At 36.0% G+C, this 10108-nt stretch overlaps 1 pseudogene; it reads right to left on the bottom strand.

Annotated features, from left to right (window-relative positions):
* Positions 1 to 7186: 7186 nt before the first annotated feature.
* On the bottom strand, positions 7187 to 9234 carry LOC149821186 (putative GPI-anchored protein At1g61900 pseudogene; annotated as a pseudogene).
* Positions 9235 to 10108: the final 874 nt, after the last annotated feature.

Raw genomic sequence — 10108 nt, 5'->3', positions numbered from 1 at the left:
TTTCTAACTTTGCAATCGACTGGGTATGTGAGCTCAAAGCTTGCAAAATCTTATCCTCAAAAGATTGACTAGGTGAAGGCTCCTGAAAATGGGGTTGAGTATAAGCAGGTTGGGCTGGAGGGTCATTGGATCTTTGAAATCCAGGTGTATAACCACCTTGTCTGGATTGACTCTGGGAAGGGTTAGGGGCTTGAGCCTGTGAGTTACGCCATGAGAAATTTGGATGGTTTCGCCAGCCCGGGTTGTAAGTATTGGCAAATGGATTGGGTGCGGGCCTAGCGAAGTTTTGAGCCATCTGAGCTTGCTCTTGGACAAACTCAGGATACTGTAGCGCAGCTGGACATTGGAGAACATGGTGTGCAGGACTCGCACACAACGCACACACCTGCATGGCAGGAGAGGGACCCAACAACAATTGATCTAATTTCTGGGACAGTTGGTCTACCTTGTTGCTCAACTCAAGGTTCATCCCTATTTCAAAAATACCTGGCTTCTTAGCATTATCCTGTACAGGTGTAACTCTATCAGACCGTGAAGCTGTCGCGTGGTGCATCGAATTCTCGCTTAATGTCTCAAAGAGCAACCACGCTTCATCCTCACTCTTGAGCATGAAAGTGCCCCCACATGCGGCATCAACCATTTGACGATTCTTCTCAGTAAGACCGTCATAGAAATATTGCACCAGTTGCCATCGAGGCACCTGGTGGTGGGGACACTTGCGGAGAAGATCCTTCATCCTCTCCCAAGTCTCATGGAACAGTTCCCCCTCTATTTGCGAAAAACTGGTGATGTCCTTTCGATACTGATTCGTCTTACCGATTGGGAAATATTTTTTTAAAAATTCTCTTTGCATATGTTCCCACGTGGTAATTCTAACTGTATCTAATGCCTTCAGCCAGTGTTTGGCTTTATCCTTCAGAGAGAAGGGAAACAAGGTCAACCTCATAGCATCATCTCCAAAGTTGTTTATTCTCACTGTAGAACAAATCTCTAAGAATTCGTCGAGATGACGATATGGGTCTTCATTGCTAAGGCCATAAAATGAGGGTAGCATTTGGATTACACTGGCCTTAATCTCAAACTGATTTGCTCCTACATCAGGTCTTGTGATGCAGGAGGCAGGAGTATAGGTGTTAGGCATGAAGTACTCCCTAAGGGGACGAGTAATCTGCTGATTCTCAGCCATGGTTGCAGATCTTTGGGCTCTCCTAATAAGGGACTCGGGGTCCTCAATCGGCTTTACCAGCTCAGGGTCAAGTGAGCGTCGCCCTTGCATACACCTTAGAGTAGACCGGTGTAGCTCACGTCCTAACTTTGAGTTTTCTACCTAACTAACGCACTAAGCGGCGAAACCACGCAAACCACAAAGCGAGTAAACTAAAAAAAACAACAAAAACTAAACAAACACCACGCAGTTAAACATAACAGAGATTATGCATGAGAAATATAAAATCTATGTGTACGGTACCAATCGTACACAGTCACCTCTAAGGGGATCCTAATAGGTGGGCTGTGCAGAAAAGTAAGCTCGTCTCTAAGATATGCACATACGTGGTTCTAAACCTAAATGCAACACAAACACTAGGCAATAAAGTGAATACTAATATTACGTCGTTCCCCGGCAACAGTGCCAAAAATTTCATGTCTTCTTTTAAATCGTTGTAATTTTGAAAAGATTTTTATATGAAAAACATGTGAAAACCAGACATCAAATAATAAAAACCGGTTCTCACTAGTGGATGAGACCGAGTCGAACTCAGGGAACGGGAATATTTTGTATTCAAGCACACAATTTTAAACTATTCTTTATTGCTGAATTATTGAAATGTAAACTGTTCTAGGAAAAGTAAAAACAACTAGCTATTACAACAAATGAATACCCTTCGCAGAGGGCGTAAAGTGCAATATTTACAAACCCAATTAAAATTCTAAATCTAAACTGAAAAGTAAAAATCTTCTATCTTCGTACTTCATGTCACGTAGTCTCTTTAGCTCCAATCTCGTGCAATCCTGCACAAGTCAAAAGGACACAAGCAGTACCAGAAATAGAAATATACTCGCTAAATGATCTAATGAAATCACAATTCACTAAGAAATACTAAACAAGTAACTACTTAATCTACTAGCAAAGCACTTAACAACAACTAATTATATCTAGCTAATTATTTACTAACATCTAACAATTAACTAATATTCAATTAACTAATGTCAAACCAAAAATAAGGAATGGACAAAATAAGAGATTTATATAAGGAAAAGCAAAACAGTTATTGAAACAGGAACAAAATAGTGAAATTCAACAACAAATGAAAAAATACTAAACAAGGAAAATGATTGAACTAAGTAATTTGAAAAAGATATGAATCATGAAAAAAACATTGAAAACAAAGAATGCAAACAATCGGAAAATGAACAGTAACAACTATTAAACTTTGAATAACGGATTGAGTTCAATTGATCAATCGCCAGCTTCTATCAGACACTTTAAGAAAATCATAGTTCAGCTTTGAATAGTTTCAAATTGAACAGAATTTTACATTGCTGAACAAAATTTCTGCATATTAGTGAAATACAGTCAATTCAAATACTCAACAACTCCAATGGATGCCTGGATTCACTCATGCAATCAATTTCAGTTTGATCGAATGCATATGTAATGTAGATAAACACTGAAGATGCAACAGTTTCAGGAAATCACTGTAAATTTAAAGCTCAAAAAACAACTTCAATTCACCAGAAAGATCAGATGATCTATTACCGGAAAAAAAACAGAGATGCCGGAAAGAGAAAAAAAATTAGAAACAAACATATCGATTTGCATTTTAATCACTTGGAAATATCTCAATCCGATTTCTTCAGTTGATCAAACAATGCTCACTCATACTGAAATTTCTTAAACATCATTCAGTTGATCAATCCAGATTTTCATTATCCAAGATTTACTCACTCACCGGAAAACAACAATCGCATGGTGATCAGAATTCCAGAACTTATCTTTCACCGGAAAATGCAAATATCGATTCAGATGATCGATAATGCTTAGAACAGATTTTTTTTTTATTTTCTTATAACAATAAACAAATTCACTAAATCTGAATCAAGAATTTGATCAGATCATTAAGATTTATTCATCAGAACAACATTCCGGTCAGAATAATTGTCAATCACCGGAGTTCTTCACAGAATTTTTTTTTCGTTTTATGTTTCTTGTTTTTTTATTTATTTATTTTTTTCCAATTTGAAATTCAAACATTATGATTCAGAAAGAATTAAACTGAAGAAGAAGAAGAAGAAGATGATGACTTACAGGAAATGAGGGAGAAGATGGCTTCCAACTCGTGCGCTGCAATCGATCGAAGAACTCCTTGCCACCGGATGAAGAATCTTTGCTGCTGCTGGAAGAAAAAGAAGAAGAAGAAGTAGAAGGAATCCGGCAACTGGGAAACGGAAGGAATAGGTGAAAAGCAGAGGGGGAAAAGAAAATTTTGGCGCACAAAAATGGAGCCCCCTCCGATCTGCTTTACGCCCCTTTTTAAAAGGTTTCAAACAGGTTGGAACCGGTTTGAAACAACCATTGGTTATTTTCAAAACTTCCAAACCGGTTCCAGCCGGTTTGGTTTTCACTTTCTCCTTTTTAGAAATACAAACTGGTTCCACCCGGTTTGTATTATTATTTAGATATTTTTTTCTTTATTTATTATTTTTTTTTATTTTTTTTAAAAGTAAAGAAAACTGTGAAACTTTTCAAAAAACCAAACTATTTATAAAAGAACTTCAAAAACTAATCTACTATATTTTTCTTCTTTTCTAAAAACAACACTTAAAATGAATAAAACTATTTTTCTCTAATTTTTTTATTTTTTTATTTTTAATAAAAACTAAAACCACTAAAAAAACTAAAATAGGCATAAGAATGTAAAATAAAACTATTTTTTATTCATTTTCTAATTTTAAATCATTTTAGCACTTTTACTCAAAAACTAACATAATATTGGGTTTTTGAAACATTATTTTATAAAATCATGCATATTTAAATGTTAATAACCCTGAATTATATGCATGATCACATATAAGATATCTCTTCGGCTCTAAGGTAATGGCTTCCCAACATCCTTGAGCACCTACCGATATACCTCGGACTATGGCCCTTAGGTACGTGGTAGGGGGGTGCGAAGCCAAATAAGTGGTCCAGTTGTGAGGCTCTCTCCCGAACTATGGTTCAGTGAGACAGCCCAGCAACGTGAAGACCGGGACAATATAGGTAGGGATGTTTTTCAAAAACATGATCAACATGCAATAAAATCAGAAGGCTCTAATGCAAGTCCTAAAGAGATAGATTTAAATAAAGAGAAGTGTACACTTGCATACATTGTTTTGCATTCAATCCCTAGAATTGAGGAGAGTTGTATTTCAACCTAAATCTAATGTGAACATGGATATAATCTCCTCAATATGGTCCTACCAAACCATACTTAGATCTTATATGCAATGATGTTAGCTTAGGACAAAGTCTAGGCTCCTAAGGTTTGCATGGAAAATGTAGCTGGCATTGAAGAATAAAGACTTAGAGAATATTAGAGCAAAGCAAAGGCATAGATTCAACCGGACGAAGACGAAGTCCCATCTCGGTCGCCAATTCTGTGATTATCGCAAAAATTTTCCTCTCTCGTGGTTTCTCTCTCTTCCTTCTCTTTTCCTTTTCTAACCTCTATTTTCCTCCTTTTTGAAGGGAGACGAATAAAAGAAAAAAGAGAAAGAGAGGAGAAAAGGAAGAAAGAAAGAGAGAAGAGGAACTATTTTGCACGGTCTCACTTGACCTTAATTTGAAAACATTTAGAAATTTAACTCGCCTCCATTTTTGAAAATATTGCGGAAAAATGGAGAGACGGGATTCGCTCGTCGGTACGAGGTTCGATCGTTCCTGGCGCCTTTACCAGGGGTAATCGAACCAAGGATCGAATCTATGCCTTTTTCTTTGCCTAAATATAATCTAAGAATTTATTCTAACTCTGAATGCACAAAGAATCATGCTTGTGCAATGCAAAGGATGTATGCTTCTTTTGAAAAGAATGTTTTGAAAATTTTCAAGTATTCTGATATGGACTTGGTAAAGGAGTGAAGAAAATGATTTGAATCTAACTTAGAACTTGAGATAGATCAGAGAAGTTCTAAGTCTTTGAAGTAAATCAGAGTTTGGAAGAATAAATCTTTGATTTTGAGAAAGAATGATTTAAAGCTTTAGAAATGAAGTTTCAAAGTCGGAAATGGATTTTGAATTTTGGATTTAATTTTAGGAAAGGAAATGAATACTTGGGATGGAATTGAATTTGAAGCTTGAAATTTAGAATGAACTGAGAAATCAAATGGTATTTAAGAATAGAAATAGATTTAAGAGATTCAGATTAGATCCGAAAATGGAATTGAAATCTAGAATTGGAATTGGATTCCGGATCCTAAACAGAATTGGCTCCGAGATTTGAAATCCGAGATGGGCTTGGGTTCTCGATCCTAGAAATGGATTTGGATCTAAGGTCTGAGAACCGAAGTAGCACTGGGCTCTGGATCCTAGAATAGAGTGGATCTGAAGTCTGAGATCCTATTGTAAAATTGGGTTCTGGATCCTAGAATGGAGTGGATCTGAGGTCTGAGATCCAAAAAGGTGAAGATTATACTTGGAAATCTGGATCCTAAGATAGAATTGGATCTGAAGTCTGAGATCCAAAGGTAGAATTATATTTAGAAAATTGGATCCAAGTTGATCTAATTTTGGATTTCGAGTTTTTGAAAGTCCAAAATGGGACTTTTGAGTATGGATCTGGGTTTTTGAAAACCCAGATTGAATTTAAAACTTAGAAAAGGCCAAGCTTTTTGAGATTCAGGATCAATCTCAAACTTTTATTTTGGTGTCTGGAGATGAACTTGGTCTTGATTTTGAAGATGAGTCAGAAGTTTTAAAGTTGATTTGAACTTTGAATTTTGGATATACAAATAGATTTCCAAGTCAAATTGGACTTTGAATTTTAGAATTTGAATTTTTGGATATACAAATGGATTTCAAAGTCAAAAATTGGACTTTGAATTTTAGAATTTGAATTTTTGGGTATACAAATGGATTTCAAAGTCAAAATTGGACTTTGAATTTTAGAATTTGAATTTTTGGATATACAAATGGATTTCAAAGTCAAAATTGGACTTCGAATTTGAGATAGAATTTGGAATTTGAAATACAAGATGATTCTGAAGTTTCAAAGTCAAATTGGACCTTGAAATTGAATTCTTAAATCCTTTTGAATTTGAATTTATGAATAGGATTTGATCTGATAAAATGAAGAAAAGAATCACTTGAATTTATGAAAAAGAGTTTTGAAAATATGATGCAATTCTATCCTAAATGATGAATGAATTTAAATTTTTGAAATTGGATTTTGAAAAGCTATTCCATTCTTTAAATGAATTAAAATAAGATTGAATATATAATACATCCTTGACTATGGTCATTGAATGTATTATATAATAATCTATATTTAAATTCAGGTGAAGAATGAAATATATTTTTGTGCTTTTATAAAGTTTAAAATGGAATTGATTCTCAATATACCCTGACTATGGCCATTGGTATATATTTTGAGCAAATTCTAAGTTAAACTCTAATAAAAGAAGGAAATGTTTGAAAATATGATGATTTTGAAGAGGATCCAGTGCAGATCCAATGTTATTTTATAAAAGATAAAAATCCTAAGTTTTGTTTACATCCTGACTATGGCCATTGATGTAAATCATCAACTTAGGATTAATCTACCTTTTATGAAATGGTGCACGTGCCATTCGTGTTTCACCATTGTGAGATTTTGAAAAGTGAAGGTAAAAGGTATGAGAATAAGCAATTTATGATATTTACAAATGCTCATTCATTCTAATCTAGAGCAGGAAATGTGAAATATTTTCATTACATCTAATTATTACTTTATGAGATTGAATTCTGAAAAGATGGGAAATATCTAACTTAAGAAAAGAAGATCTAAATCCCTCATATATTCCTGCAAAACAGAGTTAGCATAAGCAATACAAGAAAATGTCATGCATATATATATGAAAGCTAAATGATAGTATGCATATCTATAATACAAGAGTGGCAACATAAGTTTTTGTGAAAGATTTAATGTGAAAATGTATGTATAATATAGTACTAAATCAATGGGGAAGTATATGTACAAAAAGGGCATACAGGTGGTGACATCAATGAAATAGGGCTGTGAAGGGTGTCTATTACAAAGCTAAATGGGCCTGTGAAGCTGGAAATGGCTGTGAATGAAATTGATTTATTGCATGAAGATGTTGATACTAAAGAAGTTGATGGCCATGGAGCAGCAATATTGTCATTCAAATCGCACGTGAAACTGATTCTTGAAGTGTGGTCAAGTGCTGCATCTGAAGGCAAGCTTGGTAACAGACAACCTGATTCTTCATTGCAATTGGAGATACGCCTGAGAACTTCCTTTGCACCATCTGGATCCAGGCGACTAGTTAACCATCTGTAGACAACCCTCATGCAATCATCAATTGCAGTTGAGAGCTCAGGAACATTTGGACTCCCTCATGGGAGTCGAAAGAGAAGAATCCATCAAGACAATTCTCTTTGCAGACTCAGATACAACACTTTGACACACCTGGCTGTAAACACTCTTTTACTGCATCAACCTTCCCACATGCAGCCAAAAGTTTAGACACATCTGCAGTGGTCTCAAACTCATTTACATCTTTAATTGGACAAGAACTTTGAGTAAGATTGGAAGGCTGTAACGAACATATGTGTTGAAGGTTTTCATTTGCACCCTGGTTTGTCAAGATCTTCTGAACATCTGACAGGCAGTAATTTGCATGATTCATGTCTAAAGCAAGTAAACCAGATGTTTTGCTAGATTCCCCTATAAGAACTGTAAGAGTGGCTTGCAACTGAGGACAACAGATAACATTGGCAAGAAAGGGGGTAAATGATCCCCAACAATCAACTGCAGTCATCCCTAACATACTCTCAGCAGCAGAAAAATTCAAGGTGCATATTCCTGACAATATTGGCAGGCTGCTGTTTCCAAATGGTGCTAATGGAGAGGGTGCCACAAGGGATGGCCATGGAGCCGTAGGCAAGGGCAAACTCTTGGATTGCTGGGAGTGTACAGTGGAGTGGAAATTGGTATGTTTATGTGCATAAGGAAACTACAGCAATACTCGGTATTGCCATAAGTGATGTAATAAGATGAACACAGCAATATCTTGGTATTGCTATAAACATGACAAATAAAGGCTACAGCAGTGCTGAGTGACTGCTATGGAGGTGGACGATGGTGTGTTGGTGACTTGCAGTCAGAAAAGCAAGTAAAAGAATTCAGCATCGAAAGTTTGCACAAACTTACATCGCTAATACACTAAGCATAGGTATAAACATGCAGCATAAGAACAGAGTAAACATATTACAGCAAACTGAAAATATTGTGGTTCAGGTGTTGCAATTTCGAATAAAAGCATCTAACCCAGATGAATTTACTACAAATTTGTAGGGCCACAAAACAACATTACATGCACCGATGACAATGTTGGTGCTACAGATTTTTAGACAATCCCACAGTAAAGCATGTCAAACATCAACCAAATGTTGTAAGTGCTATAAAATATGATGAAAAGATGACTCATCTGAGAGGAAATTTTTGATTTGGTAGTGATACATGGAAGCCTGACAGTTCCCTGCAGATTTTGTCCTTGTTTACGGGCAGCTTTGGTGGATGTAGCTATATGGATCCCAATCTTTTAGAAGGTGATTCCCTTGACTCTGTAGATTCACTTGAGCCCCTCATGTCTTTAAGAAATACGAACTGAAACGAGATGGTCTTTGCTTAATCTTAAATGACTGGTTGTACCCCAACTGCGTGGACGCCATAGTAGGATATTAGCTCATCATATTTAAACTTTAGTGAATGGAACCTGCGATCACAATGATAATTCACTTCAGCCATGGTTTTCGCAATTTAGCTCAAATTGAGGGGAAAGAAAACACTTCTCCTGGGTATTGTAAGATTGATTCCTTCCAATTGAAGAGGAAAATTTGCAATATTATCAACAAAGTTACCTTTAAGTTTTGCCAGCTTATTGAATTGTTAGATTTATGATAAAAGGGAGTGTCACCTTTGCTACAGAATCATCCACATATGGGAACATCAGCATGGTTCTGCAAACTGTCATCGCAGGAGAATTAACTGTTTTCTCAGTTTCAAATTTCTCCAACAACCTCTCATAAGTGTTGTTTGAATTACTCAGGTGTCTTGTGCAGGTGACGTGCACAGGTACTAACAAATGTTGTGGGACCTTTGTATTGGAATTTACAACATTTCAACTTCATGCTGGCAATCAGAGCAGTTGGTAATTCCCAAATAAATCAGAGAGATGATCAGGCCTTACCTCTTGAGGGTCCCATCCGATTAGGCCCAATATAAACTGGTTACAAGATATTTGTGCCAAAATATCCAAGGTTTATAACCCGACGATTGCTTATTAACAAACGAATTGGATTATCATTTTATCATTAAGAGGAAAAACACAGAGTTATAATATCAGGAACATAGAATATATATATATAATGTCAAAATTTAAAAGGATTGATGCAAAAAAAGTAGCAGTGAGGCTTTCTTACCTGATTCCACCTGGTTATCTGTAGGCGCTGACCCATCAAACCTGATTTTGTAACCCATTTCATCAATATCCATGATCTCTCCTTTATCTTTCGCGCAGGAATAAAATGCTAATAACAAAATGAGAATCAAAATGGTGAGTCATCTTATCCAGAGAACTCAAAGTGTCTTGTATGCCACGATTTCAGCAGATTCTGTACTAAAGAATTCGTCACCAAAGTTTTCAGGCTTTAACATGCAGATCACTGTGGAGGTACTTGATGACGAACCATGACAACTCGTGTACCATTAAAATTACCATGTTATGAACGTTGTCACAGGTTTTTTTAAAAAAACTTGCCATCTTCCTGCTTGCAGATGAAGTCCGGTGTGCAGAAACTAATGTTTTGCAGACACAGCATGCCTAATGATAAAGTAAAATATAGAGG

Source organism: Nuphar pumila, chromosome 12, assembly GCF_984573655.1.
Source record: "Nuphar pumila chromosome 12, dmNupPumi1.hap1.1, whole genome shotgun sequence".
Taxonomy (NCBI): Eukaryota; Viridiplantae; Streptophyta; class Magnoliopsida; order Nymphaeales; family Nymphaeaceae; genus Nuphar; species Nuphar pumila.
Note: the sequence above shows the minus strand (reverse complement) of the source record. Positions and strands in the feature narration are given on the sequence as shown.